The following is a 16,509-nucleotide window of genomic DNA, read 5'->3' on the forward strand; positions in this document are numbered from 1 at the left end:
TATCCGGGCTGATTTGAATCGCCCGACCTCCTTGACTTGTACTCCAATATCTTTACATCCTTGGTCTGCATGTTCTGGTCAGGCAGACCCACTTGTCAGGACCAACCAGTATCTTGGTCGGTGGGGGGCCATGGGGTACCCATATCCCTCAAGCCCCCGAGCGATGTGGAGGTGATCAGGAACCTGAGGACATCGCAGCAAAGCTTGGAATGTGGTCAGCTGAAGCTGGATGGCGTCATAGTGATGGAGAGGTTGCGCAGTGCTCAAAAAAGAAGAAAATCTGAGCGAACGCAAAGCCATACGCGCAGAGCGAAGTTGAGTGACGAGTTGATGGATGGTGGGCATCCAATAAGTCGAAGCGAAGGACATGGACGATGTCACAAGACGCACTCCATATGGAGTAGCCCCCGAGCATTGAAGTGATTAGTATAATCGGTCCAATGATCAAAAAGGAAGAAAAAATTGATCCCAGAAGCAGGTCCTAATGCCCCAGCACAAGGATAGATGAAGCCACGAAGGCACGCCAACCTGAAAGAGGCACCCTGCCCCTGAGCGTGAGCGCGAGGACTAGTGGAGCCACGGAGGCACGCCGACTAGAAATAGGCACCCAACCCCTGAGCATGAGCGCAAGGGCTGGCAAAGCCACGGAGGCACGCCGACCTGAAATAGGCGCCCAGCGCCCGAGCGTGAGCACGAGGACTGGTAGAGCCATGAAAGCATGCCGACCTAAAATAGGCTCCCAACCCCCGAGTACGAAGACTAGTGAGTCATGGAAACATGTCGAGTTGCCTCCCGCCCTGAGCCAGAGAGGTCGGCTGGGCGATAGGAGGCATGCCTCGTCATCTACGGCACCCAGCCCCCAAGCTTGGGAGCCGAACGAGTCGAGGAAGTATGTTGAGTTGCCTCCCGCCTCGAGCTAGAGAGGTCAACCGGGCAACAGGAGGCACGCCGAGTCATCTGCGGCACCCAGCCCCCAAGCTTGGGAGCCGGATGAGTCATGGAAGCACGTCGAGTCGCCTCCCGCCCCAAGCCATAGAGGTCGGTTGGGTGATGGGAGACACGCCTCGTCGTCTAGGGCGCCCAGCCCCTGAGCCTGGGAGCTGGACGAGTCGGGGAAGCACGTCGAGTGGCCTGCCGCCCTGAGCCAGAGAGGTACACCAGGCGACGGGAGGCACGTCGAGTCATCTGCGGTGCCCAGCCCCCGAGCCTGGGAGCCAGACGAGTTGTGGAAGCACGTCGAGTCACCTCCCGCCCCGAGTCAGAGAGGTCTGTCAGTCGACTGGAGGCATGCCGAGTCATCTGCGGTGCCTAGTCCCTGAGCCTGGGAGTCGGATGAGTCACGGAAGCACGTCGAGTCGCCTCCCGCCCCGAGCTAGAGAGGTCGGCTGGGCGACGGAAGGCACGCCGAGTAGTTTTTGAGTTGTAAAATAACAATACAAACATTATGTAGCATAGTGTAGATCATTTAATAATTGAACAACTCGGAAGTTTAATTCACTGCAGAAGTAAATTCTTGCACGTCCTGCTCTTGGAGGTCGTGTAATTTCCCTAGGTAGTTAGCCTATTATGTTTAAGCACCTAGCCCTGCTAACCACTGCTCACGGAGAGGACGGCTTATCTCAGGCTATAGCGCTGGGGCTGATCCGATGCTCGCATATAAGTGACGCGCAGGATAAGTCAAGGTTTCATGGATTAAGGCGTGTGCTACCTGAGTACTTTGGCAACCATTAAGAGAAGACGTACAAGACATGAAGGAGATCACAAAGTAGTCAGAACTGTGCGAAAAAACGAGAGTGTGCACTGGGCACTCGTAAGTCGCAGTCCCAACTGCCCGTGTAGTAGACGGACCAAGCTGTATGAGCAATCGGGGTGTGACCAAGGTGGTCGGTGGAAGTCACGGAGATATAGGAGAGCCGAGGCGGTCGGCGACAGTCACGGGGACATAGGACAATTGAGGCGAATGGAGATATATGGAGGCCATAAAATATTTAATTGAACATATGACTTAGCTTGATTCGTGCCGAGTCAGAGCTAGTGATCGTCGTCGAGCCGGAGGAGGCAATCATTGGTGAACTTGGTGACGAAACTGATGTCGGGTCGAGGTGGTCGCGCTGCAAGTTGATGACGTCGTCACTGCTGGGCTGCTGATGGCAGCATTGGCCGTGCATGCGCACAACCAACACGCCATCTTCGAGGCCTGTCGTCGATCTCCCCAACCTAAGATTACGCTTAGGCCTCTGCGGCTGCATGCAGTTGTCGTGTGCAGGTTGTGCTAGTGCATACAAGCCATCTGGGCATTGTTGTGGAGCGGGTCAGCGAAGGGATGGCTGCCGACTTCCCCAAGAATGACTTCGATCCCTTGGTGGAGAACTTCGGTCCCTCGGCGGAGGATGTCACGGCGAAGCTGGGCCATAGTGTCCGAGCGGGCAGCAGCTAATGAAGCCAACCAATCGGGTCTGCGCTCGACTAGTTCTTGATCATCTTGGGTTCATTGTTGACTAGTTCATGCCGAGTCCGAGTCAGCCATTGTCGTTGTCAAGATTTGCGGATCTAGACTTAGACTAGTAAATTTCTTTTATGCACGTAAGGCTTCGGATGGTGGCGTGGGAGACACGGGGTTAGACTGGTTCGGGCAAGGGAAGCCCTACGTCCAGTATCGAGACTGCTCGTGTTGCCCACGCGGGGTTCTGTAGTAGGGGTTACAGATCGGCGAGAGAGGGACTGATCCCAGGTCTCTTGAAGGTGCTCGTGCTCTAAGGGAATGTGAGAGTGTACTCTTGTCTGGAGGGAGAAGAATCCGACCTCTGTCTCTGGCCCCCGATGCCCCTTTTATATCGTAAGGGGACTGCCGGGGTTACAGGTGAGACCGGGTGATGAGAGCAGTAAAGAGTTTAAACGTAGTATGGTAAAAATACAACACGAAGGGAGGGACCAAGTTACTAGGTGCCCGGCGTCCTCGCCGGCCTTCGGCGTCTGCCGGCATGTATGCTGGAGGAGGAGGAGGGTGGCCGTGCGCCAACTGTCGTCACGCCCTACAGATAGCCTCTCCGATGTCCGTAGCCGCCGGGTCATGATGAGGGCGTTTCGTCGCCACTCTGGTGTCCGTTGGGAGGGATGGCGGATGCCGCCGTCCCGCTGATGGCTTGCGGAGAGCGGGTGTCACATCCCTACTGCCGGGCGCGCGGGGCCCGAGAACGGGCGAGTCTTCCCTCTGCTCCGGACAGCGCAGGCCATGAGTACCCTGCAGTGAATGGAAGGAAGCCGCCGGTACTATAGCTTGTACAGTGTGGTCGTGCATGGGTACTTGCAGCGGGTTGTGTGAGGAGCGCGGTCATCCTTCTTCCTGCCAGACCTGCGGCCCATTTATGACGAGGTCGACAAGGGGGACTCACGGGATCGTTACCCTGATCATTCGGTCCGCGCCCGAGGGGGATATTCGTCTTGTGGACCCTAGTGAGTCCGACCCCCATGCCCAGGGTCGGGCGAGGCGGAACCTTGTGGTGATGGGTCGGGCGCTCCCGACCCCGGGGTCGCGGTCGGACGAGGCGGAGCCTTGCGGCGAGTGGTCGGACGCTCCTGACCCCGGGACTGCGGTCGGGCGAGGCGGAGTCCCACTCATGTTGGGCTTGACGGCGATTTCATTATCCCGGATGGGACTGGGCCTTCATGATTGTTTCTTTAAGCGGAATTTGGGAGATCGTTAATATTTTCCCCCAACAGTAGCCCCCGAGCCTATGGTGGAGCAAGAGTGCTCCTCCGGAGGCTTCTTTCGCCGTTTTGCCGGAGATCCTCTGCTTGTCCTGCAAGCTGGCGCCGCATTTTATGGCGACAGGGGTGTCGGTTTGATTGGGGGTAGGGCGCGTTGTTTAGCCCAGCTTGGCCGGGGAGCCTGCGAATCGCGACCACACGCGTGGTCGTTGGTTTGCGATGCTAGCCCTCGAGCCCCCGCGCGTTGCAGGAGACCGATCGGGAGGCCAGGTCGACTTTTGATCGTTGATCCTCAAGCGTCCGTTCGCTAGGTCGGAGGGGTTGAGCCGTGCCACGTTATCCTTGTTGGACAAACCATGGTGCTCGTTGAGCTGCGAACGGGTAGGTTCGAGTGGAGTCCCGGTCCCCGTTCGGGGGGGGGGGGGTCCGGCTCGGGCCAAGCTGGTGGCGTACTCCTATCTCCAGCCGGCCAGTTCATATAGTTCCCGGGTCCGTTCGGCCAGATCTGGGGGCTCGTTGCCTTTCCTCGTGGAAAAACCATGAACTTTGATTCCGGTCTGGATTCGAACGTGAGGTCGGGACGCCCTTGGCTTTCGCTCGCCTGGGTGTTGGCCGCTAGCGGACCCGTCCCTTCTCACCCCTCGCTTGGGGGATGTCCTCAGGCAGCTGTCAAACCCGTGGCGGGCCAGCCTTCGAACCTCTGGATCGTAATGGGCTGTAGGGGCATTTTCAGCCCCGTATCCCTTTCTTACCTTTCGGTGGGCCTTGGGCTGAATTGAGGCGGACGTTGCATTTTGGGCCGAACGTGGGGGATGTCGTGGGCGTGCCTTCCGGGAGACGGAGTTATGGAGAGTGCCGACCCGCGAATCGAGGAGGATAGGATGTTTTCGCGGCCTATCGTGCGCGCGGTTTTTGAAAAGAAAGTGGGCGTGACGGGGGCGTACCTGGCGCCGCATTTATGGCGACAGGGGCGTCGGTTCTGCTTCCCCCGCGCCTTTCCTATAAAAACGGAAGCCCCGCCTCACTGGTTCCGCCCGCCTTCTGCTTTCAAGCCTTTTCACCCTCCGGACTCGCCCTTAGCTCACCTGCGCCCGTTTCGTCTTCCTCCGCTCCAAGCTATGCCCTTTCTCCCCACCCCCGTCAGGTTTCCTCCTTCTTCGGTGATGGAATCTTTGGGGATCTCTCACTTCAACTCCTCACGCGGCGAAAGCCTGGTGAGGAAAGGCCTCCTCTGTGAGAGAACGGAGGCGGGCGAGTGGGAGCTGCGGGGTCGGAGCAGGTGCCATCGCCTCCCCCCGGCTACGTCGTCTCCTTCGCTCATTTCCATGAGCGGGGGTTCACGACTCTACCGAGCCGCTTCTTCCGGGGGCTCCTCCACTACTATGGGCTCGAGCTTTAGGACCTCAACCCCAACGGGATCCAGCACATTGCGGCGTTCGTCGCACTGTGTGAGGGGTTCCTGGGCATTGAGCCCAACTTCTCACTGTGGAAGTACTTCTTCGCGGTGAGCCTGTACCAGAAGACGGAGAAGAGGGGGAGCCAGCAGCGATAGCCCCCGGTGCCGATTGGGTACGCCAGAATCCACCTCCGCCATACTCGCTCCAAGGAGTATATGGCGATGAAGACCTTGGCGTCCCACAAGGGGTGGCATAACCAGTGGTTCTATGTGAAGAACTACTCGAACTCCCCCTGCCGGAGTTCAACGGCCGTACCATCGACGTGGCGCCGGAGGTGTGGGCGTACGGGCCGGTTGAGAAGGAGAAGAAGCGGATCCTCGACCTGCTGCAGGCTATCGAGCAGTTGAAGAGGAGGGGGCTTAGCGGCGCCGGGGTCATTGGGGCGTACCATGCCCGGCGAGTGGCGCCGCTAATGCTCCGGGTCCGTTCACTTGCCGCCATGACTCCGGACGCGCCGACCGAGGGCACCGCCCTGGCGGCGGGTGCGCTTGCCGCCTCCGAGATCCGGCAACGGATTCAGGAGGCGTTGGAGGACAAGGATGCCAAGTACCCGATGCCTGGGCATCCGCCGATGCGCCCGGACGCGGGCTTCGTCGACCTGGTAAGGGATTGGGGCGCCGACCTCCTTTCTTCGCGTCTCGTAATCATCATCCTAACGCAGGGCCATTTCGCGTTCGCAGGGCACGCTGACCCGGGTCGTGGACTCGCACCCGCCGGTGCCGGAGGACGCCGATCGGTGGACGCAAAATCGTCTCCTTGCCGAAGTGCAGAAGCGCCGTAAGGACAAGGAGACGGCGAAAAGGCAGAAGAAGGCCGCTAAGGAGCTCCAACGGTGGTGGAGAGGGCGGGTCGTGTCAGATGACGATGACGACGACGATGATGATGATGAGGATGAAGATGAGGAAGATGATGAAGATGAGGAAGAGCTGATTTCCTCCCTTCAGTCGAGCGCGCTCGCAATCCGGGAGGTGCGCCCGCAGACAGCCGCGAGGGATGAGGCGGAGGGGACGTTCGCCCGGACCTTGGTTCCGCAAGGCCCTGGGGTTGCGCCCCAGGGGTCGGCACGGAGCGCCCCCCAGGTGTTGATGCGGGACGCCCCCCAGGGGTCAGCGCGGGACGCCCCCCAGGAGCCGACACGGGGCGCCTCCCTGGAGCCGGCACGGAGCGCCCCCCAGGGGTCTTCGGAGCCCACCCCGCCGTTGCCCAGGAGCCGGCGTGGGGCGCCCTCCAGGAGTCTGCCCGGGGTGCTCCCCGGAGGTCCGCGGAGACCGCCCCCGCCGTCGCGCCCGAGTCTGGAGGGCAGCGAAGCGGCGACAAGCGGCCGCTGCTGGATGCCCCAGGGTCGGCGTCAGGCTCCGAGGCGAAGTGCGCACGCCGTCCTTGTTCTTCAGGAACGTAAGTTGGCCTTCCTCGTGCGTCTTGTTCCTTTCCCCTTCTTGCGTTCGTTCCTGCTGACGTTTGTTCGTTGATTCGCAGCGCCGCCCCGCGTGGTCTCATCCTGCAGCTGACGCCCAAGAAGGCGTTGCGGGTGTCCTCCTCCTCCGTGGGACGGACTGCGGTCCCGCCCGTGGCGAGCGGCGGGGTCCCTGGTGAGGTCGCAGATCCCTGCGCGGAGGCGGCCCCTGTGACGGCGGCCGGCGGAGCGACGGCGGCGTCGGTCGCGGGAGGGGGAGCGGACCCCGTTCCGCCTTCTGCTTCCCCGGTCGTCCCTACGGCACAGAGCATCGTTCCCCAGGGTCCTCAGGCCGGGGAGGTGATTGACCTTGACGCCGACGAGGCGGAGGGGACGACGGTGACGGGAGGCAGGACGGATGTCCCCGCAGCCGCGGCGGGATCGGCGGCGGCGGCGACAGAGGAGGGAGCGTCTGCCTCCGCGGCCGCGGCGGAGGAGGCAGCAGTGACGGAGATGGGGACCTCCGCCCCGGAGGTCCCAGTGGAGGTGGCACCGGCGGCGGAGGCGGAGGAGCCCGCTCGAGGGGCTCCGGCAGGAACGGGGGAGCCTCCCTCGGCAGTTGCGGCGGAGGGCGAGGTGACCGCGTGGGTACTTGTCCCGCGGCCCACGTCGGAGGCGGCGGGACCGTCGGGTGAGTCCGCGGCGACCCCGACAGCGGCGGGCGTGCAGGCGCTGAGGCCATCGGCGGCCTCGGCGGCTGCCGGGTCGACTCCTGCTTCGGCGTTGGCCACTCCCGTTCCCAGGGCGTGGAGGGGGTCTGTCTTGCGCTAGGCGTCCCGTGAGGACCCGCCGAGGCACCTCTTCACCCTGGATGACGCCGTGGAGTGGCACAAGTGGCAGGTGGTGCAGGGTGGCCTTGCCAACGCCCGCATGGCTCTGTCCTCGGCGATGGGGGCTTTGGACAACGTCGTCCTCCCTGGTAGCCAGGTACGTTGCCCCTCCTATTGGCGATTATCATTTCCCGTTGCCTTGCCCCTGATGGCATGTTGCTTTGTAGGCTCTCCAAGAGTGCAGTCGAGGGAAATCTGATTTCCTCCGGCTGGAGCAGGGGCTCTGGGAGTGCTTCAACGTGGAGAGGGAGCGAACCAGGGAGCTGTCCATGCAGGTCGCTGCCGCCCAGGGGGTCATCGGCGACTTGCAAAGGCGTGAGGAAGCGGCGCAGGAGGAGGCGTGGCGATCGGAAGCCAAACTCCAAGCTGTCATCGACAAGGCCTGCCTTGACCGCGAGGAGTTCCAGGCTGCCGTCGAAAAGGCCCGCCACGACGCCGAGAAGCTCGCACGGCTGAAGGGGGAGCATGAAGCCCTCCAGAAGACCGTCGAGCGCATCCGGCGCGAGCGGCTGAAGGCTTGGCAGGACCGGGACGCCGAGAAGGTCCGGAAGGAGGAGGCCGAGAAGGTGGCGGCTGACCTTGGCACAGAGGTCGATCAACTCCGGTCGCAAGTGCAGGGACTTCAGACCGCCGTGTCTCAGGGAGCCGACCGGGAGCGTGAGCTGAAGGCCCGGTCTGACGGTGAGACTCCTTTTCGTTTCTGCGTCTCTGTGGTGTCGCGGTGGATTCTGACTTGGTGGTTCTTCCGGGTGGTTCTTGCAGATGAAATCGCCAAGCTGAGGGACCTGCTCGATACGGAGCGTGGCGAGCATGGCGCCCTATGGGATGCGGTCTGCGTCATCTGCGACGGCCTCGGCGTGGTTCCGGAGGAGGGGTCGAGCTCTCTGCCGTCTCGTGTCCTCGGGATGCGCCACTGGAGCCATGAGATCGCCGTGGATGCACTTCACACCGGCGTGCGGTGTGCCTTCGGGGTCTTCGGCTGCCATTATTCCGGCATCAACTTCGCCGGGATGAGCGGAGGATACACCGCCGGCTACTTTGAGGCCGAGCTGGACGAGATTGAAGCGGCGGTGTTCACCCTGGCGGAGGCCTTTGCGAAGCTCCTGGAGGATGAGGCCGTCCCTCCCGAAGATTCCCCGTCGAGCTAACTGTACCGGGCTGGCGCCCAAATTGTAAATATATCAGTTTCGGACTTATCTTGTGATGGCCATAGAGGCCTTTTCTATAACTTTGCCGTGCGAAAGTTTCCGATCCCCTTTATTGTCCCTTTGGACTTGAAAGTTTAGAGTGCGTTGTCGGGCGTGTCAGTAAGCTTTGATGAGCGAAGGCACCGTAGCCGCTGGGGCGTAGGTATTTTTGCAGTCCGATCAATCTTTCCTGAACACCGTTCGCGCACTCTTTCCTTTTTGTGTCCAAAAGTTTAGAAAGGGGGGCTCGGCTCGAAAGAAAAAACGTTTCTTTTAGATGGTGCCAAGTAGCTTTGGCCAGAGCCCCTGATAGCCCCCGAGGGGTATGCGACCCTGGAGCGAGGCCAGGGTCGGATACCCCTGAGCTCAACGGGAGAAGCCTGAACAGAGACAGCTTGGAATTTTCTTTTTTCCGCAAAAAGAAAACTTTCGAAATTGTAGACAAATCTGTGCAGAACTTGGAAATAAAAGCTAGGGGTAAAAACGCCTTAGCTGTTCTATGTTCCAGTCATTGCTGAAGATCTGCCCGTCGGGAGTCTCCAGCTTGTAGGTGCCTGGCCGTAGTACTTGCGCGACGATGAAAGGGCCTTTCCACGGGGGAGTTAGCTTGTGCCGACCCCTGTTGTCCTGGACGAGGCGGAGCACCAAGTCGCCGATGTTGAAGGCTCGGCCTTGTACCCTACGGCTGTGGTAACGCCGTAGGGCCTGCTGGTACTTAGCCGAGTGCAGCAGGGCTATGTCTCGTGCCTCGTCGAGTTGATTTTGTGCGTCTTCGAGCGATGCCTGGTTCCCTTATTCGTCGTATGCCTTGACCCTCGGCGATCCGTATTCCAGATCGGTGGGTAGGATGGCCTCAGACCCGTAAATCATGAAGAACGGGGTGAAGCCAGTCGCCCAGCTGGGGGTCATCCTCAGGCTCCAAAGGACTGCGGGGAGCTCGGCGACCCACCGTCCGCCAAACTTTTTGAGGCGGTCGAAGATTCGTGGCTTGAGACCCTGGAGTATCATGCCGTTGGCTCGCTCGACTTGCCCGTTCGTGCGGGGGTGTGCCACAGCCGACCAGTCCACTCGGATGTGGTGGTCATCGCAGAACTGGAGGAACTTCTTCCCGGTGAACTGCGTGCCGTTGTCGGTGATGATGGAATTGGGGATCCCGAAGCGGTGGATGATGTCAGTGAAGAACTGTACCGCTTGCTCAGACCTGATTTGCGCCACTGGTCTTGCCTCGATCCACTTAGAGAACTTGTCAACGGCGACCAGTAGGTGGGTGAAGCCCCCGGGTGCTTTCTTGAAGGGCCCGACGAGATCCAGTCCCCAGACCGCGAACGGCCACGTGATAGGGATGGTTTGTAGCACCTGCGCAGGCAGGTGAGTTTGGCGCGCAAAGAATTGGCACCCCTCACAGGTGCGGACAACCTGGGTGGCGTCAGCGACCGCCATCGGCCAGTAGAAACCTTGCCGGAAGGCGTTGCCGACGAGGGTCCTTGGCGCAGCGTGGTGGCCGCAGGCTCCGGCGTGGATGTCCCGGATTAGTGCCTTTCCTTGCTCAACTAGGATGCAGAGGATGCCGGTGTGGCTTCTCTTGTAGAGCTCCTGATCGATGATGGCAAAGGATTTGGCGTGGCGTGCGATCCTACGGGCTTCCATCTTGTTCGCCAGGAGCGCGTCATGGGCGAGGTAATCGAGGTACGGGGCTCTCCAGTCGGCTGGGAGGTCGGGCCCCGCCGCGGGGTCTGCCGCGATTTCCATGACCATGGGGCCGGAGGGGTCGGCTTCCGAGGCCGGGTCGGGGGAAGTGGAGCCGACCCCGTTGGTGCTGGCGTCAAGGCCTGGGACGGGTGGCACGTTGCCGACCTTCCTCGGGTCGGGGTCTGACCCCGGGGCCGGAGGTGCTTCGCCAACCCTCGCCGGCTCTGGATGGCGGATTGAGGGCTTGAACTGGTCGCTGACAAAGACACCGTCGGGGTCGGGCATTCGGCCGGATGCTGCCTTCGCCAGCTCGTCGGCGGCTTCGTTGAAGCGCCTTGCGACATGGTTGAGCTCCAGCCAGTCGAACTTGTCTTCAAGCTTGCGAACCTTGTTGCAGTAGGCTGCCATCTTGGTATCGTGGCAGGTCCACTCCTTCATGACTTGCTCGACGACTAGCTGGGAGTCACCCCGGATGTCTAGCCGACGGATGCCCAGCTCGACAGCGATGCGCAGCCCGTTGAGGAGGGCCTCGTACTCGGTGACATTGTTGGACGCAGGGAAGTGGAGGCGGATCATGTACCTGATGCGCATGCCTAGAGGAGAGATGAAGATGAGGCCCGCTCCGGCACGAGCCCTCATCAGCGACCCATCGAAATACATTGTCTAGTACTCCTGCTTCTCCGGCGCTGGAGGCGTTTGGATCTCTGTCCACTCTGCTACGAAATCAGCGAGTACCTGGGATTTGATGGCGGTTCGGGGGGGCGTATGTGATGCCTTGGTCCATGAGCTTGAGCGCCCACTTCACGATCCGTCCCGTGGCGTCCTGGTTTCGGATTACCTCGCCTAGTGGGAACGACGAAACAACCGTCACCGGGTGGGAGGTGAAGTAGTGGCGCAGCTTCCTCTTCGTGATGAGGACGGCGTAGATGAGCTTCTGGATCTGCGGGTAACGTGTCTTGGACTCGGACAAGACCTCGCTGATGAAATACACCGGGCGTTGCACCTTGAGAGCGTGTCCCTCTTCTCGTTCCACCACCAGGGCCGCGCTAACCACCTGGGTGGTCGCCGCGATGTAAAGCAGGAGGGGCTCGTCGTCGGCCGGCGGGACCAGGATCGGGGCCTTCGTCAGGAGGTCCTTGAGCTGGTCAAGTGCCTCCTGGGCCTCGCCGGTCCATTCGAAGCGGTCAGTCTTCTTTAGGAGTCGATAGAGAGGAAGCCCCCGCTCACCGAGGCGTGAGATGAAGCGGTTCAGGGCCGCTAAGCATCCTGTGACGCGCTGGACTCCCTTCATGTTCCGGATTGGTCCTGTTGGCGCTAGAAATCGGTCAACCGAATCCCAGCGACCGACACACGACCCGGGAGAATCTGCTTAGCTCCTGTTCGGCTGAATGCCCTGGTGCGGTTCACGCGGTGTGCCAGCCAATCTGACCTGTTGATTGGCAAGGAAGAATACGTGTCAGGTCCAGAAATCTCGATCGGCTATGTTCTGATCTCAAGAGAATTTATTAGCGAATCGGCCGATTTACTGTAATAATGAAATCGGCTATGAGACAACCCGATCTCTGTAGCCTTGTAGACAGGAAATTGCTAAAGTAATCGGTACAAAGCTATGATAACAACACTAGGGACAGATCTAATCGGCAATAGATGAATTTAACAGCAGAACATAGAAAAAGCTGAAACTTCCGATTCCTAGCTGGATAACTGGTGATAAAGACTAGAAAAATAGGTAAAACCTATAGATCTAGCAAATATCGATAACTGGTGAATAAATCTAAATGAAACGACAGCGATACGCCCGAAGTTAAAGCTTAGATATTACTCGATAAACGGAACTTATAGAATCGGCCGGAGATCAAGATGATGCAGCCCTGCCAACCCGCACGAACTCGTGGAAAAGGGAAAAGTAGTAGCGAAGTCGCTTGAAAGTAAGTACGAGGAAAAAGTAGTTTGTTGTATTGATTGGTTGATGATTACAGATTTACAAAGGTAGCTATTTATAGCCTCATACAGATAACTTCTTAACCGACTAGAATCCTATCTCTAATTCAAACAGAAAATGAATATCTACAAGCACAATTCGTGCTAGGTTAGTTACTCCACGCTTCGTGGGCTGACCTCCACCTTATCTTTCTATCCCTTTCCAAGCCCATACAGGCCCAATTAGTCCACCCTCCTAATCGGCCGATTCCTTATCGGCAAAAGATTACCGATTGGGACTCTGGTGCATTCGACCTAAAGCGAGACAAAAGTCACCGGCCGATCCCGCACTATAGCACCATTTGGCCGATTCCCAACTGTGCTTCTCCGATTCCCTTTCTTCTTGGCGCCGATTCTACTAGTGACGAAATCTGGCGTCAACACATGCCCCCCAGTTTCGGAGTAAAACATAATCTTTTACTTCGAAATTCTTTATAACCTCCCCTCCGAAACGGCCGCAGTGAAAATATCCTTCCGTTTCGCGGTCTTCCAGCTGATCATTGCAATTTTTCGAAATGGGCGCCCACGACAGCCACTACCCCCGAAAAACTCGAAGCGCCGGCGCGGTGAAAATTCCATTTTTACCCCCCCCCTCAGGCATCCTTTAAATAGCGCTTCACCCGCACCTCATCTTCAAGCTCACGTCTCTTTTCCCAGCGCGCACGCATTCTTCTTCTTTCAGCACTTTTCCCTTGCCTTCGAAGCTTCCTAGCTCCACCTCTTGTTACTCCTCCCTCTTCCCTTTCAATGGCGGCTCCTTCCGGCAGTTCTCCCGCACGCGACGCCCCAGAGGTGGCACCTCTGGTGGTGGTGGCAACAACCGTCACTCCATCCACAGATGAAGGAGCTTCATCGGAAATCCCAATGGCGATCCCCATCGCGACCCCGTCATCCGTATCCGTACCGGCGACCATGCCGATTACTCTGAACTTCATCCCAGAGGTAAATACCGAATCCTTCTTCTATCGGCAACGTATTCAGCTTAGATCTGTTTCTTACTTCTCCACACCCCCTTCTTTTTTAGGCAGTTAGGCATCGAATCACCATTCACCTCACGGGAAGTCCCGGCCTTGTTTGTCTCGGTCCCATGGGAAACCCAGATCCAATAGATCTCATAAATTTGGAAACCGACCGGATACCCTTCAAACTGTCTGATATGAACTTAGATCACTAGGTGGGTACTTTTAGATCCTGGCCGAATGAAACCCCAGGTTGGAGGGAGTGGTACCAATGGGTGGCCGCATCAAGGAGCGTCTCATGGGAAGAACTCAAAATCGGCCAGTGCATCAACCTTTCCTTATCTCAGATGGAGAAAAATGAGCCGTTAGTGATGGCGGCTTCTTATTTCTGGTCTGATGCACTTAATGCATTCTTATTTGGGCACGGTCCTATGACCCCCACACTGGCCGATGTAGTCCTGTTGACCGGCCTTGACATATCCTCCCCAGATACACCCTTCCACCTTTTAACCACTACGTCACATCGGCTGGATACAAGAGGAATCGGCGGGTGGAAGGGCTTCATCAGAAGTAATAAGAAGACCGGAACCGTTGAGAACAGGGAGCACACGGCTTTCCTGATGATGTGGCTAGAAAAGCACTTCTTTTGCGGAAGAGCCGCCGGCCCAACAACCAACACCCAAGCCTTAGCTGAAGCACTGTCCAGAGAAAACCATGTCCCCCTCGGGAAACATCTGTTAGGGGCTGTATACCATATGCTTCATCAAATCGGCACAAGACTATCCAAGGGAGAGCCGATCGGCAATCAAGGCGGGCCTTGGTGGTTCGTCAATCTGTGGTTGAACCTTTATATGAGCAGAATCACCCAGCAGCCGGTGGACCACATGACGTTCCCCAATATCGAATCGGCGGAGGATCCCACCGAACGTCGCCGATGCATGTCCTTCGGCGAAGCGGCGTCAGCTTTTCCAGGTTGCGCGTATTCTGCTACAAAGGTAGCCGAGTACTTTCGATGCTTTTACAATGGATTTAATGAAGACGCAACCATTTGGTTTCCGTATCAGCGAGACGACCCGATCTTTGAGCTTCCCACTTGCTTCGATTCGGCTTCCGGCCGATTTGATGAAGATCTCTATGAAGGGTTGATCAAGCCAGGACTCCTACCGGCCAACTTCTTCTCAGGGAAGGATGCCCCTACGTACAAATTCTACAACCCCTCCGCTGCAGCATGACAATTCGGCATGGGTCAGCTGCCGATTCAAGTGTACTTCGCTGGCCGAATCAAATTTAGAGATGAGCTCACATCTGGCCTGGATTACGGTCGGTTGCGAGACCGAATTCCGGACTCCAGTACAATTAACTTGAACGACTGGCTAGTAGCTCCATTTGTTGTCCAGCCGTTCAAACTCTGGTGGGCCGATTGGAAGCAATTTCTCTTCTGCAACTCAGCATCGGCATACTGCAACCTTCATGACCCGGCCAACATTGACCCAAACACCGAGGTACTTCATATAGCCGATTTTTATTCCTTCTTATTCCTCTTAACATGATTGAGTACTAATGATTTTATTATTTCTTTAGGCCGAGAATCGGACCCCTCCAACACACAGCCGCAGCGGACGGCTAATAGAGAGTCATCCATATACCACTTATCCTCTCATCGGCTATGACGCTCCGTCTGTTGACGTGATTGCCGGCCGATCAAAGCAAGTTCATAAGAGGACCACTAAAAAGACCAGTCGCCGAGTCCGGGCTCGTACGGAATCGGCGGATCCTCCTGTGCTCGTGTCGGCAGAAACTTCGGCCGCACCACCTTCTCAAGTCATTCAAGGTGCCGATACTCAAGCCATCACGCAAGCCGGGGCGGCCGCCGCATCATTGTTGTTGGAAGCCATACAGGTAAGCCTGAGTTTTACTATCTCCGATTGTCATTCTGATATTAACTCTTCTTAGCTTTGGGCCACACAGAGCACCTCTATAGAAATACAACAATCGGCAGCAATTCAACCAGCCATCGACGCGCCCCCACCCCCATCCGTTGTGGTACAGTGTTAATCTTACCGATTTCCCGCGGGTATTTGCGTAATGTACTTATTCAATCCTCTGATACAGGCCATCGGCACACCGAGCGCTCCTCGACCACCGATCTCTTCTCAGGGAGCTGGTCCAAGCACCGCGCCGATTATCATGGAGTCTTCTTCATCCGACGAACCCATGGCGCAGGCTCCTGAGCAAGGCATGACGGCTTCACAAGTGCAGCATGAGGAAATTCGCTTCAAAATGGTAAGTTTCTGTCTCGGCTTTCACCCAGCCGATTTGCTCTCATTCCCCACCGATTTATCCTTTTTCTTTATTTTTCTTTTTCCCAGGAACAAGACACCCCCGACAACAGCCTCTTTTCCTTTGCGGTTGCCCTTTCCGATGATGAGGAAGTCGCTTCCCGCCAAGTCGCCCTGAGCTCCGTTCCTGATGACGTCCGAGCTAAACTTTCCAATATCCGATCCCTCCTTCAGGGGGACATCGGCCGACTGGTAGAGGATGCTTCGCCGATTCGGCAGCTCTTCAGTGACGTCAGCGGAAGAGTGCCGGAGGAGGCGGAGGAGGCCCTGGCGCCGGCGGCCTTCATCGAGTCTATGAGGATCCCAGTCTTCAGGGCCCTTCGTCATATGGCCGATCGCGCAAAACTGGCCAAGACTCGTGAAGATGTAAACGCTTTCAAGCGTCAGGCTCAAGAGGCGCATCGGCGTATCCATGTTCTAGAAGATTCCCGCTCGGCGATCATCAGTGAGATAGACTGCCTCAAACGTTGGAGGGCGGAGCTTGCCAAGGAGATGGAGCAAGTGACCAAGGCAATCAGTGGCGAAGAGAGTAAACTCCAAGAGCTGCCCTCTGTTATTGCCGATTTGACACAAGAGAGGCAGTGCCTTGCTCATGAGGCCTTGAGACTTCATCGCAGCGCATCGGAGGTCCCTGGATCGGCGGAAGAAGACCAACGGGTTCTTGACTCTGCCGATCAGATCCGGTGTCGGGCCATCACGGCTATCGATACCCTTCTGGGTAATCTGTAAAACACTGACCGTTTTGTACGAACATTTACTATCTTCTTTGACCGTCCCTCGCGACGCCCTTCCTATTTATTGCCTTCTTATTACCGATGGGACGTGGCCTTACCAGATTTCCACGCATTTTTTCCATAAATACCGACCTCGGCGCTTACTCCCGATAGCACCAACTTGGCTCTCGGTT

The sequence above is a fragment of the Setaria italica genome, chromosome I (genome assembly GCF_000263155.2).
Source record: "Setaria italica strain Yugu1 chromosome I, Setaria_italica_v2.0, whole genome shotgun sequence".
In the NCBI taxonomy this organism is placed as follows: domain Eukaryota; kingdom Viridiplantae; phylum Streptophyta; class Magnoliopsida; order Poales; family Poaceae; genus Setaria; species Setaria italica.